Consider the following 18,992-nt stretch of genomic DNA (forward strand, 5'->3'; position numbering starts at 1 on the left):
AGTATAATAGTATGTATAGTAATAGTAACATCACACACACATGATGTGTAGCAGGTCTTGTTCTAAATACTCTACATTTCTTGACTCATCTAATCTTCATAATACCCCTTTGAAGTACTCTTAACTCTTCCTATTTTAAAAAGGGGAAATGGAAGCACAGAGCTATTCAGTAACTTGCCCAAGGTCACACTGATAAAAAATGTCAGAGCTGTAAGGCAAATCCCAGAGATTGACTTCAGAGGCTATAATTGTTTTGAATTTTTAAAAGTTTATTTGAGCCAAACTGACGACATATGCCAGGGAGCAAGATCTCAAAAACACCCTGAGGCTGTAATTGAACTGCTAAAGTATTTGACTTTCTCTGTGTTTTTATTTCTTTTGTATTGAAAATGTTGTGCTCCATAAGTTACTATCCATGTGTGAGGTAACTATAAAAGCTGAGGGGCATTTTGCAAGTTTTTACCACAGAAGGTAAAATCCACCTGCTGCTTTATAACTGTGGATATTTTTTTACAGAAATTATTTTCAGGTTTCTATTATCTGGACCCATGTATCCTCATTTCGTCTTCCTATTTAATCATTTAATCTTCAGCCTGGGAGGTTAAGGAGATTTCTAGATTTTTGTTGTATTGTGATTTATCAGATGAAGTAAAGTATGATGACATTATAAATGCCCTTATTTTAGCACCATTTTAGTTAAGATCTTTTTGCAAATTTTGTGTTAGAAATTGGAGAACTCTTGAGTGTTTTATGCTTATTTTTTTAAAAAAATTATAGCACATCTGTAGCTAAAAAATATTTACATTTCCCTCATATTTTGAATAATGCTATTTAAGAAAAAATTTGGGAAAGCCAGAACTCTGGAGTCAAGCTGCCCAGCAATGGCTTCATCACTTTCTAGCTGTGTGATCTTGGGGAAGTTGCTCACTTTGCATAACTAAGGTTGCTTGTCTGCAAAATTGATTTGATAATAAGATAATTTATTCCATGACATTTTATCAATATATAAAGATAAAAGTGCTTAGCATGGTGTAAGGCGCATAGTCAGTGATCATAAACTAGCAGTTATATTTATTTATATTGACCAACAATTTATTATATTGACCAACACTTAAAGTAACATATTCTTTGCTTACTATTCATATTTCCAGTTTCCAAATGCACATAGGAAAGCCTTTAAGCGTTTTCCACTAACACTTCTTTGAGGAATTTCCAGATCCAAAGATGTGATTTGAAGTTTTTTGAGAAAATGGTATTAATCTTTAACAAAATTATATTCTTTTATCTGATAAAAGTCTGGTTATGCCCTTTATAGGTAATATCAGCTTTTATGACAATTCCATCTTCCAACGAAGTTTATGTTTAAAAGGATTGTGGAACCAATACAAACATGCAACATTTTGGTTCCATCACATCTCTGATACTTCGCTGCTGCTTTTATTTCACAGCACTTGGCTTCACTTTCTCTGTTTAAAGTTCTTCCTTGCATGTCTTCATAGAGCTTCTGCCTAAATTTTCTTAAATCATGTGTCGATCCTGTTTTATAGAAACTTGTACTTTTATAACTCGAAGAAAGCTTACATAGCAACTGGTCTGCTTACATTATTTTATAGTTAAGTAAGCTGTGGAAGGGAGGGGACTGAAAAGAGTGAAAGGGCGGGTGGGTTAAGTATCTTGCCTAAGGGTAGGCTTCATGGCTTTCAGTAGAGCTAAAATCTGAACCTGAGGCTCCTCCTTTTGTTGACCATGTTTATATATCTGTCTTTTGAATGTCCCCAGCCTAGCTGGTTGAGGAATTTTCTAGATTCCTTTTCTGTTGATCCTTGCTTATCAGATGAGGCAAAAAATGTTGAAAATACAACCTTGGTGAATCTTCTTAAAAAATTGGGTGAGTCACCTATCCCAGGCTTAGAGGAATTCTTTGATAGATTAATGTAACCATGAACCATATGCTTTCTGCTTGGTCCACAACTTATGCCATGACAGGGCTCCAACTCTCAAAGACCATACCACTGGGTCCATTGTTCAAAATCTTGTGTCTTCAAACCAAATTCCTGAAGATCTTTGGGTTTCATAGTGTAGGTTGCTACGTGACTAGGTTTTTAGTCTTATTCAAGGTCATTGTTAGGTCACAGTGAATCACTGTTTATGTTCTCTAGGCAGGCATTCTTAAGAACATTGGTTGAAAAAAACTTTAATTTTTTATCATAATTTTAAGTAATGAGATTGAGAACCTATTCTTATGGGATTAGAAGCACATTGTAATATTGGCTTGGGGTTTCTGTTACGTCCTAGTAGCTAGAACAAGGTGTCTGTAGAAAGTAGAGGATGCTTGTTTGTTGAATTGAAAGAAAAGGGATTCTCACAGCTGACTGCGTGATATAGAACAATTAAAAAGGTACTAAGTGTGAAGCCCTATTCTAGTATGGGGAAAATGAGTTTGTTGGAGCCTTTGTCGGTATAACTTGAACAATTATATCATATCCTATTAACGTCATAATCTTGAGGAGCTTTTAAAAAATGTCACTATTGTGGCATTCCACAAATATTTGTTGAGTATCTCCAGTGTGTTAGTGAGTCAGTAGTATCAATACTACAGAAAGGAGGATGAGAAATGAAAAGAGGAGTCTAGATTTCACAATTATATTGGGCTGCAACTTTGCATTTAAGATTCTTAGGTGGTCATTCACTAATTTCTAATAACCCTGGTCAGGATCTCACCATCATTAGAAAGATTCGACATGTTTCAGCCTCAGTTTGGGGCTGCTGCTTTAAAATGATCAGACTGGTAGTTGTTTTGAAATGTCAGAGAGTTTTTTTTTTTTTTTTATGCTTCATGTGTTCCACAGAGGTCTGTGCAAATGTTTCCTAAGCAATTTCTCAACAATCTCAGCATTGTAAGATGAAACGGGAAGAGTGATATTTTGGGTTTAGAAGATCTGGGTTTGAATTCTGACTCTGCCATTTATTACCTGGGAAATTCAGGACAACATACACAACTGTTCTGGATCAGTTTTCTTCTCTGTAAAATGTGTACATATCTATCTTATAGGGTAGTTATGCTGATTAAGTGAGACAATGAGTGTGAAAAGTTTTTCAGACTGTGATCTCATATATATTCCTATTTATCACTATTACCCTCTTCAAAAATTTAATGTTTTCTAAACTGGAGAAGAAGATATTATAGTATCTTAGTGTATGTGTATTTATTTTTACAAGTAGTCCTTTGATGCACTTGTGTATGTTGACATAATGTCTTATTGGCTACAACAACTTTACGTTTGAGTCTGGACTCTTATGTTATAAATGAAAGAAACCTAAGTTAAACTGACTGAGGCCAAAGAATTTTGTTGAAATGCATAATTGTAAAGATACAAGTATTAGATTGAACCTTATGGGATTGCTGTGTTTCTACGTTATAAATAGTCAAATATTGGCAATTTCATTCGGCTCAATCTATTATAAAACAGGGTCTCAGTCTGTGTCTTGCTAATCTGGTTTCTCTCTCTGTCTCCTGGCTCTGAGATGATTCTGTTCTCAAACATGTTCTCTGTTGTTATAAGATGGTTGTCTGTGACTCCTGGAGCCACATCCTTTCATCTCATGTCTACTGGGAATGGATAAGAGTTTTTGTCTTAATTGTTCTCAGCAATAGTCTCGGTTATGTCTTAGCTGGCTCTGTTAGGTCATAAGCTCATTGGAGAACAAATCGCTCTGTCCTGGGGCATGAAATGTGCCCATGGCTTAGGCTTGGGTCCCCTGCTTGGTCCCTGAAGTCATAGGCTAAGGATGGACTCCAAAGGGAAACTGGGGTAAAGCCACCAGGAGAATGGTGAATACATGTTGTTTTACAAAACAACAGATGTCTAGAACACCTTATCAGGGAAAATCAACTGATGATATTTTTGCTATTTTCATCTTATATATGAAGCCGGACTTCAAAAGTCTATTGAAATTTCTCAAAAGTAGGCAGTCCTTGGACATAGTTCCATATTGTAGCAGTTAGCACCTCTGCTTTACACACAGAGGGTCCTGGGTTCATGCCCCATTGGAGCCACGGTCCATGGTGTACGGCCATGCCACCTTGAACAAGCCCGATGTCTGATCTCGGAAGCTAAGCAGCGTTGAGCCTGGTTAGTACTTGGATGGGAGACCACCTAGGAACACCAGGTGCTATATGCATTAAAAAAAAAAAAAAAAAAAAGAATAAGCTGTCCCGGGATAACTCAATGAAATGAAGGGGGAAAAGTATTGGAAACATAAGGGCAAAAAACATGATGCTCTATGTTCATGTAATCAGGATGCAACTTTGAGTTTATAAGGAGAACAGAGAGAACAAGAAATTATAGAAGTTTTATTTGTAGCATAAAGGATTCTTATTTGGAGACCTTCGTGATAGACAGGAAAGTTCTGGAAAATGAGCTGAGAGATGAGTACAGAAGCTCTTGAGTTCATTGTGTAATATCATTTTTCAGTGAATCTTAGGCCCTTGCTCTTTTCTACCTTACTCCACTCCCTTGTTTATATTCCTGATACTTTGTCCCTTTTCCAGGCACTAGACCACAGCTATGAGAATGGGATAGAGAGAAAGAAGAGAAGGGTTTGGAGGCATATTAAGATGCTTCTATGGAGACAGAATACGTCTTGGTGCAAATCCAAAAGTCCCTAGCATTTCCTTAGGGACTTCTTCCATATATGGTGGAACAGGTGTCTTTCACACATCACTAGATTAATTCAGAAATACCAAACATATGTGCTCTATGTTGATTCTTATTTTGCTTTTCTTTAATTTAAATCTTATTTCTAATAGCATATGCTGACAAACTAGAAATATTATTTCAAAAGTGAGATGGTTAACTTTTATATTATGATACTTCTGACTTAGGGCAGTGTCAAAGCGTAATGCAAGAAAATATAAGTCTCTCTGAGAAAATGACAGGTTAGACAATGTGAAGAAGTTTCATGTCGAAATCTTTAGGCTTTTGGTCATTAACCCTCAGGTCATGCCTGACCCTCATGGTTATTGGAAACAGTGAGAAATGAATGAAAGGAGGAAATGTAATTACCATTCTGTTCATTGAAAAGTTAAGCCACTGTTTCCATGGATACAATGGCTTGTTTATTGTCCAGATCTTGAGATCCAAGTTTGTAAGCAATACCAGTGGTCTCCCCTTTAAATTTATGTACCATCAGCCAATAACACATGAAGATTCTTAGTAACTTTGTAAATAAGCTTTTATTCACTCATCTACTGATTCACATTACATAGCGTATCTACTTTTGAGGGTTCAACAGGTGTTGAGGAAACCTGAAAATGAAGGACATAAGCTACAATTCTGAATTCTGTTATGCTAGACTTTCATGGATTCTCATATAAAAACATCCTGACTTACAGTGTGAGAGATTTGCTTGTCATTTTGGGCCAAATTCTCTGGTTTTTAGTCTCTTTAACAAGGAGAAAGAAGCTTTTCTGAGTAAAGGCTAAAAAAATCAAAGGTTATTTATTTTACAGGGAAATCTTTAAAGTTAAATTTAAAAATGAAAATATTTTATGTGAAATATGTCAATCTTACCTACAATTTAATATTATTGAAAAGGAGAAAATCCTACGTGTACTTCCACACTGGTTTAATTTTGTTGTGGGGAAGGGTGTGGAGGATACTTTTCATTTTAAGGAACAGGAAATAGAAAACCCAATGCAAACTGGCTTAAACAATATAGGGTATTTATTGCCTCATGTAAGTAAAAACTTGTGAGGCAGAGAGGGGTTCAGGTGAGGTACAATCAGGGCTCCAGTTCTCTTTCTTTGTGTTTTTCTTGAATCTATTCCCCTCTAGATTTCAGCTTTGTTTTCAGTCTGGCTTCCCATATTGTTATATTATAGCCACCAGCGCAAGTGGGGCTACGTGTTTTCTTGACCTAGGGGCAATTCAACTTTGAGATGATTTCAGTTATGTTCTCAAAAACATTCTTTCATCACAACTTATAGAATCTTACAATTGCTAAGGACCCTAGACAGAAGTCGGCTAGCTCCTCAAACTTGGCATATCATCGAAAGCACCTAGGAAGCTTTAAAAAGTTTATAGAGTCTTAGGCCAAAACCTACACTTATAAATCAGGAGTATGGGAATAAATCAGGAGTTTCCAGGTGATTCTGAGGGTCAGACAGTTTGGGAACAACTGATATAAGTTACTTCTCATTTTTTAATTTTGTAAACTGAAACTCAGAGATGAACTAACTTGCGACGGCAAATCCTTTCCAGTGGTAGTGAAGCATACTATGTTAAATTTATGTTTTCTTGTGGATGCAGCAATTACAAGGTAGTTACAATAACAAGGAAAACAACTCTTTTACATTTAAGGGTGATATGAAATACTGCTCCCATCACTGGACATCTCTTTTTCTGACCGTAATAATCTCTTCCTTTAGCCACTGTTTGCCCTTAATTGTATTTCTTGCTTTTTCCCTGAGTACTCTTAAATCTGAAAGCCTTTCTTTCCATCTAAGAACGTTAGATTCTTTGAGCTGAATGACTTTTGGTCTACTCTTCCTTTCCCTTCCAAGTTAGGAATTCATCTCAGAGCATCCCTGATAGAGCCCACTGGCTTCTAAAGCAGCTCTCTATTCCATGGTTGGGATGGAGTATTGGAAAAACTAATACCTCATTTTCTTTTTATCCTAAACCCAACTCTTTGTTGACTCCACGAGGACTTATAGTCTGTTAATACTACCACCTCGTCACTGTCCTTCGAATCTCTCATTTATTTACTTTCTCAGTTTATATTTTATGGCCCATCAGTAACATTACTTCCTTGCCTATGCCCTCAACAGTCTGGCTCTTTATCTTGATCTGTTGCCCTGTGCAAAATCCCAGTCCTGGTTGAATCTTATTCTCCACATCTGCATTGCTGCATAGCTAACGTGGCAGGAGAAAAACATAAGACTATGTTGACTTGTCTCACTTTAAATTCACCTCGACTTTAGGACCTGCGGCCCGGCTAGGCCACTCACTTTCCTACTTCCTTCTATCTTCTCTTTCCTCAAACCTCCAATATCACCTGTTTAGATGATGTTGTTTCTTATAAATGTGAAAATAGAAGGAATTAGAAGAGAACTCTCTACAAATACCCACAACTCAGCCATATATCAATTGTCTCCTGTCTTATAAAATCCTCTCCTTTCTCCACTTTCCCTTTTGGCTATTACCTTATTTTCTTTGCTCATCTCCAAAATAAAATTCTTTGGAATATTTGTCTATATCCACTGTGATTTCTCTCCAATTTTTCTCAATTCATGCTAATTAAGACTACTCCCTGCTCTCCAGCCCCAACAGATATTTCTTTTGCCCAGATCACTGATGACCTCCATATTGTTAAATCCACTGATTCATTCTCAGCTCTTGACTTATTTAACTGTTCAACAGCATTGGACACAGAGTATCCTGCCTTCCAGGAAACACTTATTTTGGCTTCTTAGAAACCACTTTTTCCTGGTTTCCTTCCTTTCTGGCTTCTCTTCAGTATTTCCTTGGCATCTCATGCTTGTTCCTGTCCATCTCCCTGACTACTTTTCATCTCTACCTCTACTCCTTCTTTGGTGGCCTCATACTGTCTTCATGGCTTTGAATACCATCTATATATTGACAACTTCTAAATTTGTGAATCTAATTCAGACCACTATCCTAAACTTCAGACCTATAGATTCAATTGTGTGTTTAACAGATCCACCTGACTATCGCATAGTCATCTTAGACTTATGTCCAAAACTGATCTCCTGATCTCCACTAATGGCCCAAACCTGCTGCCCATATAGACTTCTCACTGTAGTAAATGGCTGCTTTATCCTTGCTCAGATCCCAAATCTTTGACTCTGCTTTGACTCCTCTTTTTCTTTTATATCTCACATCTAAATCCATCAGAAAATCCCATCATTTCAATCTTCAAAATATGTCTAGAGTCCAGTCACTTTTTACTATCTTTACTTCTACCACACTGGTCTAAGCCACCTTTACCTTTTACCTGGATTATTGCAGTAGCTTCCTTATTTATCACCTGCTTCCCCCTGTCCCTTTTCTGTCTACTCTTGCCATCCTTTTAGAACATCCGTTAGATCATGTCACTCCTCTGCTCAGAAACTTAATTGGTTTCTGTCACACACAGGTGTGTTGTCCAGAAATAGACACTGAGATGGAATTTGGAGTGCAAGGTGTTAATTAAGATTAATGTTTGTGAAGGAAAGGGAAAAAGCAGAGATGGGCGGGGGAAGGTGAACTATGACAGGGCCTCAGTCAACCTAGTGGGGGGTCTATGGAGTAAGAGTTGACTATGAGAATGTTCTGTGTTAGGCTGCAGTGGCCTTCCTTAGTTACTAGGTGTGGTCTATTCTGGTTATGGTCATGATCTTGTGAAGGTGCCTTTCTACAAATGAGGTGGACCCCAGAGGAGCGGAGGGCATGTAGAAAGTCTTTGAGGGGGACTCTGAGTGGGTCCTCTATTCTTTTACATCTCTTGAAGAGTCAAAGTCCAAGTCCTTACAGTATCTACAGGACCCTAACCAACTGGCCTCCATATCACCCCCCCTAACCTTATCTTCTCCCTTCTTCCATTCACACTGCTCTAGGCATAGTGATATCCTTGCTTTTTCCCCCAACATAGGATGTACCTTTAAGGCCTTTGTACTTGCCTGTTCTCAAATTCTTACTTCCTACAGCTCATAGGTCACCTCCTCAGTGTGGCTTTCTCTGATTCTTTCCTGATTTACTTTCTACATTGTACTTTATACTTTGTTTATTTACTTTTGTCTTTCCATCCCTAAGATGTAAATTCCACCACAGCTGGAATTTTTATCTTTTATTTATTGCTTTATCCCTAGTATCCAGAATAGGACTAAACAAATAAATATAAATGGAATGATAGATAGATGCCACTAGGGATGCTGAAGCTAAGAACTGGCATCCTCAGTTCATCACCGTGTCCCTGGTATTGCCAGCCCTTAATTCCCCTAGGCTCCTGGAAGCCCCGTCAAGTCCCAAAAAGAAAATGACTGTGTCTATCAAAATAAGTGGCTTAGCAACACTGTTTCTCTGCATTTGCCACTCCCCTTTCCTCTGCTTTGCTGTCTGTCCCCCAACTACTGCTGATCTCTACTGTGTGAGAGTAGCTGATTTCACATCAGTCTTCTTCACTTCCATCCCAGACACTTGGTTACTCTGTGAGAATCCCCTGTACATACAGAACGAGGCACTCTGCTATTTTTGAGACAGATTCAATATAGTAGTTTAAAAAAAAATAAGTCAAAGTTTTAGACGTTATGTTAGTGGACCATCATTCTGTGTTTCAATAGTACACAAAAGAAAGCTGTCCGAGACAACAGCATAGTGAAAACAGCCTCGATCAGACAAAAGGCCCTCTCTGAAGAGGGCAGTAGTTTCCCTACTCAGAGGTGGTATGGGTTGTGGTGGAATGTTACAAGCCTAGTCAGGATGTACATAGATCTTGTTCCTGATGAATGAAGAAAAAATGGGCCCAATCAAAGAAGGCCCCAAACTGCTGAAAAATACCCATGGGTGTTTGTCCCCTGGGCAAAGTCTTTCTCACTTCAGACCCCATTCTTTTGAGGACTTCATTTCAAACATGACCAAATAGGTTAGAGACAGAGGAATGACTCAGTTACATGCATGTATGGGTAAAGCAGTTGGGGGAATGAGCTAGGATGGTTCTGCGTATATTTTTGGGAGTGTTTTTTATGTGTCTGACACTGTCCCAAGTGTTTTCAGGTATCGGTTTACCTGCTTCTTCATTAACAGTCCAAATTTTATGGATAAAGGACCAAGGCAAAGACAGGTGAGGTAATTTGCCCAAAGCCTTCTAGTTTCTAAGTGGTGGAATCGAGATTTGAACCCAGAGCCCATATTCTCTTCCATGTTATCACTGGATAAGTAGAAGCAAGTTGAAGACAGTGCTTCTCTATGCAACCAAACAAAGCCTCATTATAAATAAAGCTCATGTTATGATAATGCAACCTCATTTTAGTGGTTGGTACCTTTGCAACCCAGCTCTTGGACATTTTTGTGCTACCTTTGGCAGTTTATTTATTCAACACATGTTGATTGAAACCTTATCATATTTCAGACATAACATAACTAGGTACAACAAAGGATAGAGAGATTCCTGCAACATAGGCCTGTCCAAAATAGCTTACTATTAGGAGAGTACATTTCTACTTTCACCTAGTTTTGCTTCCATACTTTTTAGGTACTGACCCATTCTGCTGGTTTTCTCATATACTACCATTCTGTTACCCGGGAATGTTCTTTTCTCTATAATTACATATCTTTAAGTTCAAAAGACCCTTAGGCATGAAGAGAGTTCTATTCTAACTTCCCATTAGGAATGACAGTGATTTTTAGAAATTATTGTTTAATAATATAGATGGAAAAATTTCTATTACGTTCTCATATTCAAAGCTTCAGAAGAAAGTAATCAACAACCAAGTGAGAACTGAGTCTCTTTACCTCTGAGGAGGCTGCTCTTATAGAGGTAGGGATGGCATTTGCCTGTGGATTGGATGTCCTGAAAGGTCTCTTGAACCTAAAACATCTTTTACTCTGGCCAAAGATGTCTGCTCTGTCATCATTAGGGCCAGTTCTTTTGAAATAAAACATTGTTTCTCCCTGTTACTATGGTTAAAGTGCAGAAATGTTTACCCCTGTAGGGTGAAGCAGTTAGTTGAGATAGAAATGCATAATAAATGTTTGTCACAGTAAGGTTCAGAGAGAAAGAGACCCAAAGCTGGTATGTTTTGATGGGGAATGAAAGAAGAGAAGACGATACCAGAAGGTGAGAGGTAGTCTTGAAAGGGAATCAACTTCATCTTTTTAATTGTTTTGCCAAAATCAACTTTTTCTGGGGGAAAACAGTTAGTATTGCTTGTGTTTCTTCTTAGGATGGCTTTATGGAGAGTTGCCATTGTCAATCTGTCAATGAACCTCAAAGGTAGAACTTATTAACTTCCAGTCTAGCTCTCCTCCCTCTAGTTAGCTCAGCTGAAGGATTGTTACAACAAAAGGAGAGGTTGACCCTAAAACAATAAAGTTGCAAAACTCTATTGATCATTCCTTAGGGATTTATTAGTGCCAGGTAAGATTGACAGGGGGCTTTGGATTTAATGTACATGGAAATGAGAATTTTTCTAGACCATAATGGTGACTATTGATAGGAGATCCTATTTTCTTTCTTAGTAGGCAATAAAAAATTTTGCAAATGAATAAACACGTACATTTCACAAGTCAATTGATAAATAGTTAATTTTTAGGTACCAAAACTCTGAATTTTTTTTTTCCAGTTCACTTCTGACATAAAATTTACTTCTTCCTTAATCTTTGGTGCAGTGAGGTGTTGAAAGAATTTGCTAAGTAATCATTGGAAGCTGAGATTCTAGGGAAAAACAAAATGCATGGTTTAAAGATTGAAAGTACTAACTGGAAGACAGCAAAAGTTAGATGCTTCTTATTGTAAATAATTAAACCCAGCAATGCAGACAAGAGAAAACATGGGACTTTAGCTAAGAAGGATGCATATTGTATTTAACACTTTCACTTCTCTGTAAGGGAAATCAAAGAGATCTTTAATAGTTGTTGTTGATTGTGAGTATGTGCAACAAAATCCCACTGTAATCCAGATTTATTTTTCGAGCATTTTGCTGACTGAAGGAGTGAGAAAGTGAAGTGAAGAAAAATGGCATTATAAGGTCCTAGCACTTTTTCCCTTTAGGAGGTCTAAGCTTGATTTGTCACAGTGACCTGGGACTTTGGTTCCCTCTACAGCCTTCTTGCACTATGGGTACATTAGTAGATCAAAGACAATTGGCTGCATTTTTCTTGCAGAGAAGCAGTGGATATACTAATTGAGAACTGGATCAACATGAGACACATAAGATGTATTTATGATTTTCCGTAACAGTGCTAGTTTTCTTAGGATACCTTTTGAGGTGGAGGGCAAGTGGTTGGCCTTAATTTTTCTATCTGTAAAAAGAGGAATAAGATTTTATCATTCTTATAGCAATGGGCTTTGAGTATTGGCATGAGTGAAGTGCTTTATGTTTTTAAAAAAATTAATATAGACTAAAATTGACTTTGTGTATGTATATAGTTCTATAAGATTTTAATACCTGTTTATATTTGTGTAACCACCACCACAATCAGGATTAGAACAGGTCAATCACCTCCCCAAAGTTCCCTTATGCTATTCCTTTGTAGTCACATGCTACAAATAGTAGGTTTCAAGTTCTTTTTTTTTTTTGAAAACTCACTTTCCCATATGAAAGTCTCGATTGCCTTTTGTTTGTTCATTTTTATTCAAGAAGTGTTCCGAGCTCACTTTTGAAGTAATTTAAAACGACGTGGATGGTAAGCTTGCAAGGCTGGTTTTCCTATAACAGAGGAAAAAAACTTTGGAAGATGATGGCAGCTCTTGCAGTATGGTCGTGTAAGAAAAATGTTTCCCCAAACTGGGCTTTTTGCTAGATTGGAATCTGCAAAGAAAACACACTCAAGAAATCTCCCTTGAAGAGGAGGACAGAGGTTTATTTTTTATTTAACGATTTACCCCTTGACACCTGGGAAATGATTAGTTGATGTTTTCAAAGAAGATTAAGTCAGTGTGGTTAATTAACTGTAGTAATCAGGTGACTTAAATCAATTAACTCCTTGTTAACAATTTCCATCAATTTGTAAATAAATGACTAAATCAGTAAATTCTGCTCTTAAGATTAAAGGATATTTCCTGATTTATTTTACTGATGACAAATTAGAGATTTTTCTCCTCATCTCATTCCTTTCCTGCCAACTTATTCTAACAAAAGAGAACTCTTAAACTAGCTACAGATTGAGATGAACACACCAGGGTAACTTTTAAATTTATGGTTTAAAGGAAAAATCAGGCTGAAGGACACCTTTGCTTTTTCATCTCAGTGCAATTTGAAAGAATGATTTAGGGAAATGAAACTTAATAAGGAAGTACATACAGGGTAACATTAAGGGAGAATGGGGGTAGCGAGTAACAATGAAACTTACTCTAGGATAAGTTTTTACTATTAAGTTTTAAAATGTTTTATTTTTTTCTAAGTTAAAACTAAAAGAGGACATAATAAAATAAAACAGAATTTGTCTTTTACCCAGAAGGTAACTTGAATGGATACTTTGGGTGCTCTATTTAGAGGGAATTTATTAAAATGTTGGTATATTAATTACATTAGTCTGTAAAGCTTGATTGCAGTTTTAAAATGCCATAAAAATATACAACTAAAATGTTTTTAGAATCTTTATAATTGAAAATTCTCTTCCCTGCGTACATGATTTTATTATGTGCTGGTCCCCAATGAAACGTAGGAGCAGGGACATTACAAAATTATCTCCCATGCCCTCAAATCTGACACTGCATTTTCTGAAAGGCATTGAACACTTGGGATTTGCATTATAGGAAGGGTGACATAGGGTTGTTTAGGATTGCTTCAAGAAGGAATATTAGGCATCTTTAATAACTTTAAAAATTAGTATATACTTACAGATTTGCAAAAATTCCATGCTCAAATCACTCACATTTATTTTATATTTATTTATTATTATTATTTATGCCTACAGCATCTGGTCTTCCCATCCACATACTAACCAGGCCCAACCCTGCTTAGCTTCTGAGATCAGACATCGGGCTTGTTCAGGGTGGCATGGCCAAAGACCATGGACTGTGGCTCCACTGGGGTGTGAACACAGGACCTTTTGCGTGTAAAGCAGATGTACTAACTGCTACTCTATGGATCCACGTCCTGCATTTTAAAAAGAGAAGATTCTTAGTTTCCTTGAAGATATAGAAGGTACCTAAATTGTGGGAATGAACTGAAGTCAGTGATGTAAGTTTAAATCTCTGGCTGCCAAGCGAAACCCTGGGCTCTTTCTGCTATTCTAGAAACTCTGGCTGTGCCTCCATTGCTCTTTCATCTGCCCATTGGATCCTCGTTCTCTATGTCTACCTTGGACATAGTTAACCTGTGGCTGAACCCTCTCTGGTGCTGGGGCACTGCCTGGTGTTGGAGCTTGGAGTTTTAGCTCAATTATTTTCCAGATGTGTACCCTTGGGACACTTGACCTCTCTGAACTTCAGTTACCTGAACTATACAATGGGTGTTAGTAATTTCTACCCCATAGGTTCCTGAAATATTTGAAGGACATTGAGAACATTGGCACTTGGTGAGCATTCAGCAAACATTTGGCCCCACAGGGAATCTGGTACTAAATCATTCATAGTTGACCAGCTCTTGCTTAGGTCAATGCAACAGAGCAGCCACCATGCTGTGGTCTTTTGAATTAAAGGAACCACTTGTCAAATTCTCTATCCATAGAATTTGAAGGGGGGTTGGAGGAAACATAGCTTTTTTTTAAGGTGGTGAAACTATCAGAAAAGGGAGCGAACATTCAAAGACAGGCCTTGTAATCTGCCTTTCTCCAGGAACATTTGGTCCTTCCCTTTTCAGGTCTTGAAAGCACAGATCCAAAATGTCAGGTTACAGTGAATTGTGAACTTCTCTGTAACTTTTAAACATCTCTGTAATATTTCAAACTTCTCAATGGACCCATTGTTTCCATTTCATGTGTCCTGTAGAGTTTGTGTTCAGCAGAGTTTGCTGAAGATGACTCTGTAAACTCTGAGAAGAATAATGGAAGCATGAGTCTAAGTAGAGCTCAGGTATGTCCTTTGGTCAATGAGAAGGAATTCCAGAAGGAAGGATATATTTGAAGATGAACACTTGGCTTTGTGAGAAGTTTTAGGCAAAACATGTAAGAATCATAATCAATGATGTTTTTTTCCTCTTGTAACAGTTTCTTATTATTTCATGAAACTAGAGAATAGTCAGTGAGAAGTTTAACAGGTAAGAAACTATCAAGCTAGATTTGCTTAATAATTACAGTGAATATTATCATTAATTTATTTATTTCACAAACGTTTACTGACAGCCTATGATGCTCTCAGAACTGGAGACTCAGAGATGAACATGACATGTAAATAAACAATTGTACTATGTGGTGAGAGATGTTATAATAGAGATTTCGGAATGCAGGAAAAGGAGCGATGAAGTCATGTAGACCTAAGGGGGCCAAGAGCCAAGGAAGACTGCATTGATTTGGCATTTGCATTAAGTGTTGAGGCAGAGTGTGTCAGCAGGAGATGGCATTAGGAGAGTGGACTCTGGTTACACTGTGGAGAACTTTGTATGTTAAGCTAAGAAGTTTGGTGCCTTCCAAGAAATATCTGGGAAGTGCAATGATCAGCTCCTATTTTATAAGGATAATGCTTGCTGCAATGAATGAAAGAAGATCAACCAGATATGTTAAAGAATTACTGTAATTACCTGAGTGACAGATCCTGAGGGTCAAACTGAACTTGTAGACCCGGAGGTGACCAGAGCGGAGAGTCACCATGGAATGCAGAGAAAGCTTTTATTTGTTGCTCTTTTAGATAATTCCACTATTTGTTTTATAAGTCGATGTTTTATTTATGGCAATATTAGACATGTCTTTTCAATATGCATGTTGTTATTTACATTCATAAATATTCGATGGTATCTTCTTGAATCCTCTTGTCTAAAAGAGTTCTAACTTATTGACCATCTGGGCATAGCATGTGACATTTTCTTTGATTTAGCTCATTGATTCTTAGTTGGTACAGCTCCCTTAGGGATCTAGAAATGTGTAGGGTCATTTTTTTTGAGGGGGGGGGTTGTCATGATGCTTGAGTGTCACTGCTATCATTTGGAGGGCAGAGGACAGGGATGTTAAACCAGCTATAGAACAGTTTTATACTACAAGGGACTATTTAGTCCCCAATGCCAATAGTCTCTCTGAGGGTCCATCTTGGTTGATCGGGAGTGAACCAAGATGCAAGAAGGGACAATACTAGTAGTAAGAGCTGGTATTTTTCAAAACCTACTACATGTCTCAGATGTAGTCACCATAACTTATAGAGTTTAGAGCTCGTGACAGTCCAGGGTGGTAAATATCATTCCTGATCCCATTTTACAAATGAATAAACTGAGGCGGGATAGGAGGTTTGTTTCTGGATCTTGCATACTTAAGTCTAATGCTCTATTATTTCCACATGCTTCACTTTCTTGACTCCATAACTTTTACTGAACACATACTCAATTTAATAAAATGATCAATTTAAGAGGAAAAGGAGAAATACATTTGCATTGTGTACTTATAGTTTATTAAATTTCAGAATACACATCTTGGAAACATTTCTTCCAGTTCAGTAGAAATTGGCGAAGTATCTCCTCCAACTGTTTTTTAAAATATGAAAAATGCTTGATGACATTTGTTTAAAATTAGAACAGCTTTATGGATTGAGAGAAAATTCTCATTTTATGGTAAAACAATCGGTGCTCTATAAATGTCTGGTGAGTTGAATTGACTCTATGGAGGCACTTAGTGGTTTTAGAGGGTGCCATGATCTTGTGAACTTGTTTTTCACTTCACATAAAAGGGAATCTGCCTCAGACACTATCTTTGTAATTTGTAGGCATGTGTTAGTGACATTGGATGAAGAATGTGGCTCTTTCTTGGACATGCCTTCCACTTTCCTACCTCTGTGCCAGCTCCAGTTTGTTCCTCTGCCAGGCATATCCTCCCTTCAGACCCACATATTGTAGCATAAATGCACCTTCTTCCACAGGGCCTTTCTTGATCTCCACTGAATGTTATCTGAACCTCTCTCACAACACTTATCATCATACCATGAATTATAATTATTTATGTATGTATTTTATCTCTTCCTCTAGAATAGGACCACTGATGCTAGAGTTATGTCTGCCTCCTCTGATATCCTGTGTCTGGCACAGAGCCATGCATAAACTGGAACTCAAGAAATCTTTGTTTAGTAGAAAATCAAAAGAACTACATGAGTTGTAGTTAAGCAACTCCATCACCTACGGGAGGTTATAGCCATGCTCTACTCTGGACTGCTGTTTCAGAGAGTTTGAAATATTTTCTAATTTTTTATTACTTTTTTGACTCATGGTTACTAATAATAGTCTTACTTAATTTTCAAATTGGAGATTTTCTAGATATGTTATTTTTATTTCATACTTTGGAGCCCCTGTGGTCGGAGAATATAGTCTAGGTAATTTCAGTCCTTTGAAATTTATTGAGACTTGTTTTGTGACTCAGCATGCAGCCAGTGTTGGTGAATGTTTTCATGTACTTTTATGTGTTCTACTGTTTTGATTACAATGCTTTGTAAATTAGGTCAATTTTTTTCTGCTTCTGTCAATTACTGAGAAAATGGCATTTCGCTTTATATTTTTTGAAGCACTTTTATTATACTCACACATTTAGGATTGTTATATATTCCTAAAAATTTCATTTTTATCATTATAAAATGATTCTGATAATTTTTTTTTTAGATGAGGCAACCCTTGGTTGACCTCACATATTACAAGGACCTTGTCAACTTACAATCCCTTATTATTTTTTTTATTTTTTATGCCTACACCACCTAGTCTTTCTAAGGTGGTCTCCCATCCAAGTACTAACCAGACGTGACCCAGCTTAGCTTCGCTTCTGAGATCAGACAGGATAGGGCTTGTTCAGGGTAGCATAGCCGTAGACTGATAATATTCTTTTTCTTGAAGCCTGGTCTGATAATAAATAAAACCACATCAACTTTCCTATGATTAGTGTTTGAATTTGGCTTAACATTCGTTTCTCTCTTATATAACCAGCAGTAGAAGGCTGGTTTGGTACTTTTCATGGTGTCATCAGGAAACCAGGAACCTACCTTCCTACCAGCCATTCTCGGCTGGCAGCTTCCATCCTTAACTTTACCTCATTGACCAAAGTAGCTGTTATAGCCATAACCATCTTTGTTCCAGGCTAGGCAGTTAGAATAGAAGAGGAAAAAGAAGGATGTGCCTTCTCTTTTTAAAAAAGACTTTATGGAAATCCTGTACAATATTACTGCTTGCATTTCATCTTATTGATCAAGACTTATTCCCATGACCACACTTAGCTGAAGTCTGAGAAATGTAGCCTTTTTTCCCAAACACATTGTTCACCTGAATAAAAATGGATGAGATTCTGTTTCTGTAAAGGGAGGGGGAATGAATATTGAGATAGGCTGCTATGATTCTGGCCATAGATGGTCAAGTGGCATTGGGTGTTTTTTCAGCTTTGAAGGCCACTTTTTGGGAGAGGCAGACAATTTGAAATGTATTCAGAGGAGAGAAACAAGGATGATGAGAGAAATGGAAACCATGTTATGGGAAGAATGATGGAAAAATGGAGTTGTTTCTTTTGGAGAGAAGCAGAGGGACAATGGTAGCTCTCATTAAATATTTAAAGAACCATCTAATGAAGGATAAATCATTTTTAATGATCCTAAAGGATAGGAAGGAAATTGTTGGCATATTGTGTGCACCAAAAGAATGTTGGAATTAGACTTTAAGGTCTCTTAATCTTATGTAATGAAGACCTTAAAAGGTAGAGATTTATACTATATATATGTCTGTGAATCCCTGATTTTGATATTGTTTTCTGGGTTCTTTACATCAGAATTCCATTTTCTTAATGGTTCTTATAGTGGTGATACTGTTAGCAGTTTATATTTTGAAAAGCTCAAGACTTTTCTGAGATGTGGTCTACGTTTCCTTCACGCTTAGCCTTTTCAAAAGGTTGTCGAGTCAGAGACAATTCTCAGACTTAGGGTGAAGTGAGGAGAATTCTTAGATTGTAGAAACTAATATAAGAGTTTAGTAATTCCATATTGTCTAACTCAGTAATTCAATAAATATTGTCACTATCAACTTCTTTGGATTAAGATATCTGTGTTTAGGCAACCATTTAATGCTATTTTGTTAAACATGAATTTTTAAATTAATACTAAACATTTTAAAAACTCCTGAAATGTAATTGTTAAAAATATCTTAAAAACAGAGGTATTAT

The 18,992-nt window shown here is 37.1% G+C and overlaps 1 protein-coding gene and 1 pseudogene across 2 annotated transcripts in view; both read left to right on the forward strand.

Annotated features, from left to right (window-relative positions):
* Window positions 1-18,992, forward strand: part of LRP2 (LDL receptor related protein 2) — a 182,468-nt gene that overhangs the window by 2,166 nt on the left and 161,310 nt on the right. The window lies entirely within an intron of this gene.
* On the forward strand, window positions 4,067-4,182 carry LOC118614294 (annotated as a pseudogene).

Source organism: Rousettus aegyptiacus, unplaced genomic scaffold (genome assembly GCF_014176215.1).
Source record: "Rousettus aegyptiacus isolate mRouAeg1 unplaced genomic scaffold, mRouAeg1.p scaffold_m13_p_2, whole genome shotgun sequence".
NCBI classification, from domain to species: domain Eukaryota; kingdom Metazoa; phylum Chordata; class Mammalia; order Chiroptera; family Pteropodidae; genus Rousettus; species Rousettus aegyptiacus.